The sequence below is a fragment of the Panthera uncia genome (assembly GCF_023721935.1).
Source record: "Panthera uncia isolate 11264 chromosome B3 unlocalized genomic scaffold, Puncia_PCG_1.0 HiC_scaffold_1, whole genome shotgun sequence".
In the NCBI taxonomy this organism is placed as follows: domain Eukaryota; kingdom Metazoa; phylum Chordata; class Mammalia; order Carnivora; family Felidae; genus Panthera; species Panthera uncia.
Genome location: NW_026057582.1, coordinates 15,822,706 through 15,837,923, shown reverse-complemented (window position 1 = coordinate 15,837,923; position 15,218 = coordinate 15,822,706). Strand labels below are relative to the sequence as shown.

At 40.2% G+C, this 15,218-nt stretch overlaps 1 long non-coding RNA gene across 1 annotated transcript; it reads right to left on the bottom strand.

Annotated features, from left to right (window-relative positions):
• Positions 1 to 1,542: 1,542 nt before the first annotated feature.
• Positions 1,543 to 4,161, bottom strand: LOC125908975 (uncharacterized). The gene is made up of 3 exons (XR_007453510.1): positions 3,995 to 4,161; positions 2,750 to 2,837; positions 1,543 to 2,153 (listed from the first exon to the last, which is right to left on the bottom strand). It is a non-coding gene; the product is annotated as an uncharacterized LOC125908975 (long non-coding RNA).
• Between the last annotated feature and the right edge of the window lie 11,057 nt (positions 4,162 to 15,218).

Genomic DNA, 15,218 nt, shown 5'->3' with positions numbered 1-15,218 from the left:
CCTGGTGCCTATTTGTGTGTTTTCTAATTGGTATGCAACTCTTTCTCTGCCTCCCGTGATAGTTATTCACAGGCTGTTGCGTACTGATTTTCATATGCTTTCTTCCTGCCTCGGACCAATGAAGCAATAAATAAGGAGGGAAAAAAAGATAGGTCTCTCTAAACAGCACCGGAGCAGTAGTGCAGGAAATAGAAAGCAACTCCCCGAAGAAGCAAATGCATTCATAGCAAATTCCAACAGCAAACGAGTAGTGTCATCCAGCTAATTATATGTAATTGTCCCCTATATTGAAACAATAAATAATGTGGGAGGCCAGTGCTGCTTGTTGGAGATTACAACTCTATATAAATAGAAGGAAAATAAATGAGGAAAAACTGAAAATAGGTGGTAGGCACTAAAATCATGGTCACGAGCATTTTATAGCACTGCCCACTGGCATAAGTTTTTCTACATACATCCATTGAATACTGCATGTAGGCATACCAAAGTTGGAATGGAAGTTGTAGTTTTCCAAATTCTAGGATAACTCTGAGCATTCCACCCAGTAGGATTAAGCAGCCAAAACCATTGTTAATAGTTTGGTCTTATTACCATGGCCACTTGACCAGGAATAACAAAATATCAGAATTTCTTGAAAAGACGAGCATGTCTTAAAACGTGCCATAGAAAATGAGTAAATGTGGTCACTGTCATTGGATTGGTGTGACCAGGACATCCCTTGGTAACCATTCCCCTGTAATACAGACACTCTTACGCGTCGAAGGAATCTTTGTGATTTAGGACAAAAATTCCAAATGTCAGCAGCAAAGCTACTAGTTCAATGGTATGGCATCCAATACTGATTATAAAGCCCCCGACTACTTCCTATAATTCACTCTCAGCTGCACAAGATCATGTCTCTCTGCATAGAAAAAACAGGGCTTAGCCTATCCCGCAATTTCAATTTATGCATGGACATGTCTTTCTCTATTCATATTACAACTAGCCTATCTTTCTTTTGTTTAAGGCAAAAGCCCAAGTTCTTTCTACTCTTCTCTAATCCCAACAGACCAAGGCCAACATTAAAAGCACATATTTATAGAGACATGGCCCACCACCAATAATTGTCTTTATTCAAGGCAGAGAGCCGATAGGACCAAGATCCAAATTTGGCATTGCAGGGTCCCAGAAGGCTAGGCCCTCTACCATAATTGTATTTTCATGACTGTCTTTGATAATTTAAATTAGACATATTTTAGACGTATTTGTTCATCCATATGTACATCCATTCATTTTTTTTTTTTAACTTTCCTTTCCATTCAAAGAATATGTGTTGAGTACCTAATACACACTAGGCTCATGATAGGCCCCAGAGATACATAGATGAATAAAACATAACATCTCCCCTTAAGGAGCTCTTAGATGGGAGAAAATGAACTGAAATGCATTTTCCCCCTTATTAGCAATTCAGACCAGTTCATACATCATAACTTAGAAGTTGGAGGCGGAGAGAGAAGAAGCAATCAAAAGATACATAAACCAAATGCAGTGCATTAGGTCAGCTTGTAGTTTTATTGATAAAATAAGACAGCAAAAGAAAATACAGCAGTGTATGATAAAATGCTCAATTAAGTAAAATCAATGTGAAAGTGCATAGTATAGACTTATATTTTTCTGTTATCAGAAAATCTTTTATCTGATTTCCGGTCCACCTGAAATAGCTGTGGACAGTGGGAGAGGGAAAGAGATTGCAAGCGTAGCTTCAATGATAGTCGCAAGCTCTAAGATGGAAGCTTGTGTCATCTGGTCTTCTAAGCCTTCTGCTTGACGACTTTAGACCATGTTGACGAGGTATTTGTATTTCATGTTATATCAGGCAGACAAGCCTCCCGAAAGCTTGCCTAAGTGAGATCATCTCACCAAATCACATCAATATTTTGTAGGCCGATACTCCAAAGAGATGAGTTCAAAATCCGGCGAGAACCTTCTCTTCCACTTTAATTTTCTCTTGTGCTATCAAATCAATCCCAGACAGCATGCCTTCTTCATTCCCAGACATAATTTATTCTTGGACTTGGCCTCATAATGTCTTGTTTCTTCCCACAATTCTTATGTAGGAAGTATGCATTCAAAGGGGATTGTGTTTGCTTGCCTGCTTTGTGGGGTTGGAAAATCTGTTGAGTAGAAGGTAAAGTCTATCAGTGTGTTTTCTTTTAATTAAGTAGAAGTTTAAAAAATTGCATAAGTTACTGTATCCTTAACAAATGTTGAATGAGTGCCAACTATGAAAAAAAAAATGTGCAAGGCATTGAGGACAATGGATAGGAAGAGAAGAATAAAAGTCAAACATGAGTGACAACAGTGAAATCTATTAATTCTATGAGTAGTTATAAATCTATTGTCAGAAACTCCTGATGGGCCCCTTTTCAAAAATTATATCCTCTCATATGAAAGAGGCTAACACATGACAGTTTATCATTAAAGATTATTCCTTTTAACAAATATTCCGTCATCTAATATAACACAAATGAGGACCTACATTGTGAAGTGACTGATTTGGAAGCCAATAGTCTTTGCTTCAGTACCATTTTTACCTACCCCAAACCCTATTCTTGAGAGTTCACATTATAGTAAAAGCCAAATGGATAAATAAAGAATCCAGAATTAGGAGGAGTGGCAGGATAGGCAAAATAAACATAACAACAACAATGGGTGGAAAAAAAAAAAAAAACGTACCCAGTCAATATATACAAAGATCCCAAATACTTACATGTAAGGAACACACAATGGCATAGGTAGTGGAAGTTTCTTTAGGAAGTATTTCTATAGAAGATGCATTTAGAGTTTATTTTAAAAGCCTGGGGAAACACAAAATGGTAGAAGGCAATGCACGGGCTACGCCCTGTGGTGTTTTCCTTTGACAAAGGAGTACCTTTAAAAATAGCCTGATGGACCACAAGCCCCAGGGACTAGCTGTTCATAGCTAATCATCCAAAGACTTGAAGACCCCAAGCTGTGCAAAGTCAATTCAACTTTGCCTAATACAGCCTGAAGCTACTTTAGTTAAACCTCAGTCATGTTGTTTCTAATGAAAGGGGCAAAACAGAATAAAAATTGCAAACCCAATTCAATATAAGTGAATAAAACTGTAAGAAGTAAAGTCACACAGCGGCCAATAATCAAGAATACTAACACTATTGTTTCTCTAGAAGCCCAAATTCTAAAAGATTATTTTATATTTGATTCAAAAATAAAACTCATCTGACTGGGACTCAAGCTTACAGCTTAATCAAATTGATGTCACTCTACTCACAAAGAAAACATGACATAGGAAACAAATTAAATGTCTATTAAAGCATATTTTAGGGGCACCTGGGTTGACTCAGTCGGTTGAGTGCCTGACTTTGGCTCAGGTCTTTGTTTCACAGTTCGTACTTTGATGACAGCTCGGAGCCTGGAACCTACTTCTGCCCCTCACCAACTCACACTGTCTCTCTCTCTCTCAAAAGTAAATTAAAAAATTACGAAAATTTTAAAAACCCACATTTTCAAAGAATTTGTTTTCCTAGAAAGACATAGAAAAAAATGCCTGCAGTATTGCAGGAAGTGAATAATAAGGAAGTAGAAACACCGACTTTTCCTCAGCAAGGCTAATTTGGCTACTGACTGTAGTGAATGCCTATCTTGACCATAACCTGACACCAATACTGAGGCCTCCCTGATGGTACCATTCCTCACCTGTGCTAAACCGACCCCCTAACAACAAACTGACTGCTGGATCCTTTCATCATGGAGGCAGCAACAACTTCTTTACTGGAATAGACATGTATTCCAGGTATGCGTTGCCTTCCTTGCCCACAATTCTTCTGCCAACCTGTATAGGCTTGTAGAACATTTCACTCATCATCATGAAACCTCCTACAATAATTACTTTTGACAAAGGAACTCCAATCAGTAAAGAAGCATACCAATGGACTCACACCCACAGAATTTACTCGCATTACCATGAATGTACCTCATCACCCAGAAGCAGCCAACCTGACACTTTGGTCTTTGTCCCTATTCCTGGCACAGAGCTCTTCGAATCCTGGGAATTTCTGAAGTGATAAAAGCTATAAAGATGTCTGGATAAGCACTAAAAACCCCTTTCAGCCACACCTGAGTTTATGTAAATGAGGTGACTTTGGGAAACATTTAAAGATGGGGCTAGTTGCCAAGGGAACCAATCAGGTGATTAGAAGGTTGGAATTTTCAGTCCCACCCCCTCGACCTCCAGGAACAGGAGAGGTGATGGAGGTTGTATCATTCGCAAATGGCCAAATGGTTTAGTGGGTCATATCTCTGTAATGACGCCTCCTCAAAAACCCAAAAGACAGGATTTGGAGAGCTTCCGGGTGGTTGTGTGGCAGGATTTTTTACCTCCATATCTGGGGTTCGTTGTCTCACCTCTTTGAAGAATGAAGAGGAGGACAGAAGAAAATGAGCAGCAGGCAAAAGTTTATTAGAGTATGAGATCAGAAAGGAAGAATAGTATGAAAGTTCTCTTTACAGAGGGAGGGGACATTCGAAAGTGAAGGCCCTCGACTGTAGGCAAGGGTCCTTGTTTTATTAGGTTCTGGTTGCCACCCTTTCCCTTCCCCCTCATTCCTTCTCAGGTTCTACCCTTATTGGCTTGATAACTGTAGGTGCTGGGTTGCCCATTCCTGATTGGTTCATTTCTAATGTATGAGGGGTGGTCTATGGCCGTATCATTCCTTGTGGGTCCTACATTTTATGACCAGAAAATGGTCTACTCGTTTCAGTCAGGTCTTTTGTCAAATTCCTGAGGGGAACCTCAGGGGGAATAGGTGGTGACTATTACATTCTTAAGAGGAACCCCCGGAGGGGGGGTTACTGTGATCAGACACTCCCGGCATTGTTCCAGAATGTGTTTTTCCCCCACCCAGGGACCACAGGTCCTAATCTTTCTCTCTCTACCTACTGAGTCCTCTCTTTTCTTAACATAGTTGGGCATGTAGAAATGCAGTGAGAATGGCAGAGTCAGAGAGGACACAGAAGCTCTTTGCCCCTTCCCATATCCATCTTTGTCCTTGGCTTCTCCACCATCTGGCTGTTCCTAACTTATATCTTTTTTTAAAAATCATTAATAACCAGTAATCCAGTAAATAAAGTGTTTCTCTGAGTTCTGTGGGCCACACTATCAAATTAATTCAAACTCAACAACTTGGACTTGAAATTTGTGTCTGAAGTTGGGGAGTGGGCATCTTGTAGAACTTTCTTGAAAACAAAAACAAACAATCAAAAAGGAAATTATAGCCTCATGATTAGCTACGGAAATGATACAAATATTAAGATTATATTAAATATATACATATACTCACTGTATTTGCCACAGTCATTGTGGAGGATGCCTCTTATCAATTAACATAAATAATATACTAATTTTCCCTTTTTTATCTTTTTTGCTTATCACTGCATATACAATTAGCTGGTTGGCGACAGTTATCTACATAATTTAAAATTCAGATTAACAAACATTTGAGTAATTTTGTAACTGAATTAAAAGAGATAGGTGGGGCGCCTGGGTGGTTCAGTCGGTTGAGCATCCAACTCTTGATTTAAACTCAGGTCGTGATCTCACGGTTCACGGGTTCAAGCCCCACATCAGGCTCTGTACTGACAGCACTGAGCCTGCTTGGGATTCTCTCTCTTTTCCTCTCTCTTTGCCTCTCCCCCACTTGGATGTGAACTCTCTCTCTCTCTCAAAATAAATAAACCTTAAAAAAAAAAAAAGATAGTGAAGGGCACTTGGGTGGCTCAGTCAGTTAAGCGTCTGACTTCGGCTCAGGTCATGATCTCGCAGTTCGTGGGTTCGAGCCCTGTGTCAGGCTCTGTGCTGATAGCTCAGAGCCTGGAGCCTGCTTCAAACTCTGTGCCTCCCTCTCTCTCTTCCCCTCCTCTGCTCGCGCTCTGTCTCCATCTCTCAAAAATGTATAAACATTAAAAAATAAATAAAAATAAAAAGGTAGAGAAACATACCTCGCTTTGTGCTTTTATTTCTGCCTTATCGAGAGAGAAGGAAAGAGCATCTTCATTTGTCCAAAGAGAATTGCAGCTTATTAGGCAGAAGAAAATAAAATAATTTTTATTTTGTCATGAGAAGAGGCAAGTATTTGTAAGAGGATATGGAGGTTTGTTGAACAGCCAAAGGAGTAGATGATGCTGGTTTACTTACCTATCACTTTCTTTCATGTCCAAATTCACCTTTCTTGACTCTCTTTTGTAAAACTGAGACTAGATTTCCTTAAACTGTGTATGCCAGACGTCCTTGCTAACTGGCTGACTTTTACATTCTGCCAATAGAAACCATTAGAGGGAAAATGAAAGAAAAGAAAGAGGAAAAAATGGGATTCTTTCCCTTCATTTAGTTGTTTGTTTACTGTTTCTATCATTGATGCGCCCTCAGTGGCTGTTGACTCTAACTAACCACCAGTTTCTTTCGGTGCTGCCATAAACAGCTTCACTGTGTCTCTTGGTCATTACCAGAGAAAGCCAGAGAGTGCTCCCCCTGCCCCTCAAAACGTGATCCCATGCTTTGTAGCTCCCGGAATGCCATTTGGAGAGAAGCAGCACCTCTGCCTAGAGGTCTGAGCGCTATTCCAAGAAATTCTAGTCTAAATACATACATAGGTCGGAGTAACCACCCCCCCCCGCTGCCTGCAGCGTGTACGTAGTTCAGACAATGGGCTGTTCAAGGAAGTTAACTTAAATCACTCTTGAGACGTATCATTGACTTGCCATTGCAAAAGTATCCATTCTCTCATCCCTTGCACTCCTAGCATTTGCTTATATCGCCAGGTTGTGGGTGCGGGGCCAAAGGGGAAGGAACTAGCTTGGGGCCAATTCCATTGCACACATGATCCAGGTAGCCTCATGTTAGGATATAGGCTTATCTTGCACCAACTATTTTTGTTCTTGACGATTAGACTCTTTGCTAAAATTCTAACACAGCGGGAAAAGTTGCACCTAACATTTTATCACATATATTGCCCTTGAGGGAAGAATGGCTGTGTATGATAGGCAGCTTCTATTTGAGCTCAGTAGAGGGTGAAGGGTTTTTTAAGAATGAAAACCAACGACATACGGTGCAGGCTTCCTCGTGAGGTGATGAGTCTCCTCTAAACTTGTGACGTTTAAGTAGAGACAAGATGACCATTTATTTGAATGTCATTAGAAGCTCATTGAATGAGCTGACTCTCCGTGTCTACCTTTTATGATGTTTGGAGTTAGATGGCACTTTCGAGCGCCTAGAACCAACAGTGTTTGATTTGATTTGATTTTTACTGATTTGGAAACAAAAGCCTTGTGAAGTCAAATACCCACTAAGGTGTACCGTTCATCCACTCACTCACTCAACGAATCTCCTTTGAGGGACACGAACGTGTACTAGGCACTATGCGAGGCACTGAGAAAATGAAGAAGAAAGATACTGTCCCTGTGATGACAGAGCTGATGGTGGCAGAATGCGGAAAACAACCAAACCTCCCTTGGGTATTTCTACTCCACAACACTATCTTGTCCTACTTAAAGTTCCTCATTTGAAATGGATCATAAACCAATATAATTTTTTCATAGATAATTTAAAATGACAAATCACTGGCAATTTAATGTAAATCAAGTTAGTATCAGTAATTAATTCACACGTGTCACGTTTTATACACTAGAATGTAATTCACTTATTACACATTGTCACATTTCAAAGAGCTGCCTTGCCTGCACACGCAGTTTTTTTTTTTTTTTTTTTTTTTTTTTTCTGAGCTGCCTCCCGTCTCTACGCAAGTGTTCTTTTTCCAGTCCTGGGGAAAACAGAAGGTACGGCAACATAAATTTAGCCTGAACTGCTCAGGACGCAGCATGACTCAACCCTATGCACTTTCTATTTGCAAAGTATTCAAATTCCTTTCCGAGGAAAGTCAGTGAGGAAGGAAGGACTGCCTGCAGAATTAAGAGCGAGAGTGTGGGCAGTGCATTTTTCTTTCAGCTGGCTAACTGAAAATCAATTTCCTATTTTAAAGGCAGACCCATCAAAGGCAAGTGTCCAATTTTAAGCTAAGCTCTACAATATGCTTTTCAATAAAATGTCTTTCTGCCTCTTTCCCTTTTCTCATTTCAATGTCCTGTTACATATTTCCAAAAGCTCAGCTTTCAGACTTGGTGTGTGCTGTGATTGTGTGGAATGAAAAGCTCTGAAAGGCCACAAAGAAAAATATCACTTGCCTCAATCTCTGAGAAGAGGGTCCTTTGAATTAAGACTGATTCCACCTGCGCAGCCCGAGTGAGCCTGAATTGATAATGCCCGCGTGTTGTGGGTTTTCTCGCTTTATTTCCCCTTGCGTTCTTTTTCAATTCAGGATGTATTGTGGACCATTATCCGATTTTCATAGCAGCATGAGTGATTACTAAAATGCTGTGAAAGAGAAACTAAACCCTTAAAAAGAGGTATTCATCGAAGGCTCCTAGGAATCACACGCCAATATTCTTTTGCTGATCATTGGGATTCACAGCTAAATGTTGGAAACATCCAAAGGAAGTTGACTTTACCTCACGAATCTTTCTTTTTCTGTTTTTCTTTTTCTTTCCTTACACGCTTGGAACCCTTGAGACTGAGGGTTTTCCATTTATTTTTATGTTGTTACTGTTATTGTCCTTTACGTAGATCCGTAACGCAGTCAAGCAAGAGGACGTGACAAAGATGGGTAACTTTTCTGCTCAGATAACTGCTCTTGCTCCAAAGCCCATATCTAGACCTTAACTCTGCAAAGTCCATTGCCCTTTGCTCTGAGGAAATGGAAAAGGAGGTTTGGAGCAAACTAGGGCTGCAATAGCCTGACAGTTGTTAAGTATAGCATTAAAAAAAAGAAAAAGAAAAAGGAAAGCGGCTAGAAAGAGTCAATTCTGGACATGGGAATGCTGCCTGTTTAGAGGTCAAATGGACTGTAATTACTGATGCTCTCGCAGAATTAGCACGACGGGTCTCGGAAACTATACACAAAGGCAACTCATGCTCACTGAACGCCTACAATTTGCTACAGGTAGAGGCTGTGGGCATAGAAAAGTGAATCAGATACACTTTTTCCCCTGTTCACAACCATGATATATCACAAAGCAGTAGGTACAAAATATTATAGGACGATATGGATATTCAAGTATTATGTGAGGCAACCCAAATGCCCCTCGGCCTTTAAGTAGACCAACAAAATGGGGAATATCCACCCAGTGGGATAATATTCAATTGCCTGTATGAAATGTCCAGAAGAGGCAAACCCATGAGGACTGAAAGTAGATTCATTGTTGTGTGAAGCTGAGGCCGGGAATTAGGATTATGTGAACACGGCCACGAAGGATCCTGTTAGGGTGGCAAGTAAACCCGGTTCATAGTGAGAGCTGCACAATTCGGTAAATTTACTAAAAGTCTGTGATCGTACGCTTAAATGCTTAATTCTATGGTATATAAATTGCAAGTCCGTGAAGCTTTTGTAAAATAAATTCCACACGACATAAGAGGAAGATGAAGAAGCCAAATGAAGGAAGAGCTTTGGAGAGGAACATAACCTTCATTATGTTCCTACTGCTGCTATGACAAATTACCAAATATCTGGTATCTTAAAACAACACAAATTTCTTCTTTTACAGTTCCGGTGCTCAGAAGTCTGAAGTCCATTTCACCAGCTAAAGTCAAGATGTTGGCAGGGTTGATTCCTTCCGGAGACTCTGAAGGGAGACTCTGATCCCTTGCCTTTCAGCTTCTAGAGGCTGCCTATATTCTTTGGTGTATCGTCCCTTTCTCACTCTTCAGATCACATGACTCCAATGTCTGTTTCCTTCATGATACCTCTGCATCTCTCTTCACCCAATCATTTTAATTACAACAGGCCCGCTTGAATAATTTATCCATCTCAAGATTCTTAGTTTAAGGATCGAAGTATGATCCTAATTCAATCACTTCTATCCAATTCCTTTTGCCATTTATAAGGAGACATTTCTGGAGATGAAGTTCTGGAGATTAAGATGTAAACCTATTTGGGGAGACATATTCAGCCTCATGTAAGGTTTATTTTTTTCGGAAGAGATGAATTTTGAGTTGGATCTTGGAGAACAGATGCTTTTTCAGGTTAAAAAGAGAGGAAGTTCATTCCAAGTACAAGAAATGTTGTCAAGGAAGGAATAGAGAGAGAAACCTGCATATAGTCTGTGGAGTCAGAAGGCGGCAGTTTAATTTGATTGAGGAAAAACAGATAACATTGCTAACTGGTCTCATTTTTTATTTACGGCTGGATTTTTCTCCTGCGGGTCCACTTTGCTGTTCTTTATCCCCATCGGTTCCAATCTTAACTGGTTTGTTATGACTGGGATTCAAATACGCTACAATAGTCTTCCATCTTGAAATATTCTTCCCTATCTATCCATCATCCTTCAGCTACTGTCCCAGTGTTTTGCCTCCTTATTATTGTCACAAAATTTCTTTTTCCCCTTCCTTTCTTACCAATCTCTCTGAAAGACACAGCAGTTTGGATTTTGTCTTCACTGTAACTGCTCTGCAAGGTCAGCAATAACCTCCCTGTTGCCAAATCTAGTGGCCAATTCTCATTCCCATCTTCTATGACCCGTCAGCTGCAAAGGACTCCTGCTTCTGGGGAATATATCTTCTCTTGACTTCCAGGACATCTCTGTCCCCTGATAGTCTTCTACATCACCACATCCTTCTCTTCTTTCTTATCTCCAAATATACGTATTTCCAAGAGTTCAGTTAGTTAATCTTTGTCTTTTCTCTCTAATCATTGTCTAGATGATCTCATCCATCTCATGTTCTTAAACACCATATTTACCATGATGACTGTGTTTATAATCTTAGGACTCTCATTTTTTTTTGTCCTTATGATTCCCATTTTTATATCTATAGCCCGAACCTCTTCCCTAAAACCGAACTTGTAAATTCAACAGCCTGTCCTACTTACTTGGATATTTAATGGGCACATTAAATTTAATGTATTTCAGCCAGAATTCTTGATTCCTCCCCCTGTTCCAAACTGGTCCCTCTATCAATCTTTTCCTTCTTAATAAATGTTGCCACCATCTATTGAATTTCTTAGACCAAATTCTGGCATTTTCTTTAATTCCTCTACTTCTCTTACACTTCACAGCCAATCCATCAGCAAATCCTTCAGGTGATACCTTCAAAATATGCATAAAGCTTGGTGAGTTATTAATACCTTCACTTCTATAACCCTTGCTCAAGCAACAACTTATTATCTATTTCCTCAATATTGATAGCCTTGTACCTGATCTACATGGTTCCAATCGTGATCTCCATTTTCTTTTTCTTTTTTTTTTTAATTTTTTAAATGTTTTTATTTATTTTTGAAGGAGATAGAGACAGAGCACGAGTGGGGGAGGAGCAGAGAGAAAGGGAGACACAGAATCGGAAGCAGGCTCCAGGCTCGAGCTGTCGGCACGGAGCCCGATGCGGGGCTCGTACTCAGCAACTGTGAGATCATGACCTGAGCAGAAGTCGGACGCTCAACCGACTGAGCCACCCAGGCGCCCCACCCATTTTATGTTTCAAAACACAACCAGAATGATCCCGAAATAAGTCACATGGTGCTGTATTCTTGCTGAAACTCCTTCCTGTGCAGTCCCCTCAATGGTCCTCAACAACTTCACACACTGGTCTTCAAACTTTTGCATGGTTCCTTCCCACTTTGCATCAGTGTTTGGTCTGTGTGACCAATAGAATATAGTTGATGGTGTGCCACTTCTGAAATAAGGTTATAGAAGACTATGGCTTCTGTCTCTTTCTCTCTCTTCCTTTCTCTCTGTCTCTCTCTCTCTCTCTCTCTCACTCTCTCTCTCACCTTTCCTTCTTTTTTGCCCTCACACTACTCACCTGGGGGAAGCCATTTCATGAGAAGTCCTATGGAGAGGCCCACATGTCAAGGAACCAAAGCTTTCTGTTAATAGTTCTATAAGTGAGCTCAGAAATGGATCCTCCAAATCCAGTTAAGTCTCAGATGACCGACACCTTGGCTGACACCTTGATTGCTGCCCCGTGATAGACCCCTGAGCCAAAACTACCTCACTAGGTGCCCTCTTTCCTGACTCACAGAAACTGACATTTTTTTTTTAAGTTTGTTGTTTGAAGCTTTTTAAGCTGCTACATTCGCAATGATATATTATGCATCAGGAGATAACTAATTTCTATAGTAAATTGAAAAATAATACCTTTATATTGTCTATTTAGAAAATAAAATTAAAGATGAGGCGTACGTGTCATTTGGTGTTTACTCTCTGATGGCTTTTGTTAATTTTGGAGAATTAGGAGTCACTTTTGAATGAATGGCTGCAATGAACATTGAGGAGACTTTTCTCAAGGCTATTTAAAAAGTAGTCACGGGAGAATTGTCTACTCATTTAGCTTAATGGCTGGATTCTGATACACAAAGTATATGGTTGAGAAGGGTAAGGCCAAATAGAAAAATGTGAGAGGTCACTTTGTAGTTAGCAGCCAGGCAAGAAGAAAGACATTCTGTGGCCATTCACTTCCTTATTTATTCTTTCCTCCCATTAACAAAAGTGCGTGGTGCAGCTTTTCAGGGACAAACCCTGAGGGTCTAATAGTTAACAAAGCACACTCCATACCCTCAAGGTAGAGTGATATAGAAAGCCAGGCAATTTTAAAACAAAATAAACACATGCAACAATGAATTACCCAATAAAAAGATCCATTTTCATAAAGTCATAGCAATATAGGCACCTGATTTTTTTCTCATTGTGTAGTTGATGCTTCAACATAAGCAACTCATAGTAATCCTGGGAAAAATCAACCCTGTTAGATTTGCAAACGCTTAGCTTATGATTCAGTATCATTTTCATTTTGTGAATTACACATGATAGCTGTGGGTAGATGTAGACTTTGTAGTGCCTGAGGCTTTTACGATCCAAATCCAGCAATAAATACATGATAAGAATGAGCGCAAGCTGCATGGGACCACGTAGGAGACATGTGTCATCATTCTTAAAAGGCCACCATTACGAGGTGAACAAAAATTGTGCAGTTCTAAGAAGCAGGGAGGAAGCTAGTGAGGAAGGGCATGTTAGGAAGTGCAGCACCAGTGAGCAAGAAACTTAGAAGTGGGAAGCTTATAATATCTGGCAGTAATAAACCATAATATTGACAAGGGAGTCTTGAGAAGGCACCAGGGCCAGATAAATGAGCAAAGATGGAAGGCACGCTTTGAGGAATTTGCATTTTATCCTCGGCTAATGAGGAACCTTCTCAGTAAGAGCAACATGATCAGGTTTGTGTTTGGGGGGAATGACACCTGCTAAACTGTTGGAGGAAAGTATTTAGGGGACAGAAAGTGATGGAGAACTGTTATGTTGCAATGATCTGGGGGGCTACATATGATGGTTATCCTGTCAAGAGTAGTAACACTGGGGATGGTGAAACATGGATAGATTCAACGGATATTAAGCAGCTCTAAATGAGAAGAGTTGATGATTTAATAGAGCAAGATGGGGAGGGTGGGACCGGAGTCATGAATGGTATCTATCTTTCTCGCTCATGTAATCTGGAAGATGTTTGCACTCTCCCCTGGGATAGAAAACACAGAAGGCATGGCATTGCATTATTATATAGACTGTCTATGTTACCAATGCGAATTATGTGACGGCTATCATCACGGCAGTGCTTTTCAAAGTGTGATGTCCAGATTAATAGAACTGCCGTAGTAATCTATACTGGGAAGAGGGCCGAAAAAGAATGGAAAGACACAACCAGGAGGCCACTTCATGCCTTATAAGGTGTCCTCTGCATTGTCCTCCGGAAAAGAAAATATATACATTTATTTGTCAGTATTAAGGTACCGTGACAAACTGAACACCATAGAAGCAACCCTCATCTGTAGGACTAAAATGTTACCAATTGCCTTCGTGTGTAGCTACCTACGTGCTACTTCCATAACCCATCTCTTTTTTATTTTTTATCTTCCTGAGAGGTGAAAACTATCCAGAACCTGTCATTCATTTGTATTCATAGTGTTTCCATGTGCAAGCTTGTTTTGAGACTTATAAAACTGGTATCATGTCATATGCAATCTTCTAAAAACTGCTCACTTTCTTCATTATAATCATAATTTTTATCTATGAAGTTGCACATACCTATCGTTCATTCATTTCCTCTTTCTCTTGTGTTAATATATTGAACTTTATTTCCCCATTCCTTAGGAATTGTCTCCATTGTTTTACTTCCATGAAATATCCTTCTGTGTACAATCTTTGACATGAGTCTCGATGCTCAAGAACAATTGTTTTTACACTTACACACAAGGGGAAGGGCCACACAAATGTTCCACTTTGCAAGATAGTGAAAAATCATTTTCCAAAGTAGTTACACCATGTCTTAATCCCTCCATCATTGTGTGATTTCCCATCCTTAATAGGCCATGGTACTTTGGGATATCTTTGCACCCATGTTCAAACACCATCTTGCCCTGTGGAGCCTGGACGGTGGCCACAATTTCAGGCAGGCTGGGATGACTGTTGGCTTGCACTTGCTTGCTATTTCACCCCAAACTGTGACTCATGCTATGATTGCTGTCCCCTGTTGTTGTGGGATCTGGAGTCCCCAGAAGCTGCCCAGAAGAACCAGATAACACAACCAATATGTGCAGGGAGTTAATGTTGCAAGGAGCAATCTTTGACCACTGTGAGACAGAACATGGGAAAGGGCCTGCAGAAAACATCTTCTTTCTTCTGAACCCCAAGAATTGTCCTAGAATCCACTGCTTTTAGTCAACCCACGGCATTCATTCAGCCTCTGTGGATTCACTCCAATTACCAAATATTATTGTGTGTTTTGTTACCGTTATTATTACTACTTTATTTTCTTTTATGTGCCTCACTTCTTCCCTGCCCACACTGCCATTTACCCCTCAGGCTTGCTTCTCTGGGATTACATCCATGAATGCCATGAATGCAGCACTAGCACATCAGTTTATCTAGACAACTCAAGCTAAGCAATGGGGGATTTTATTCTTCTTTAGAGTGTCCTGCCCATCCCCGGGGTTTGCTCTTTTATGTAACTTTCCCAGTCAGCTTGTCCTCAAAACCTATGGCTGGATTGACATTGGAACTGCATGAAATTTATGAAGATTCCAAGGGAGACACGGCAATTACAATCT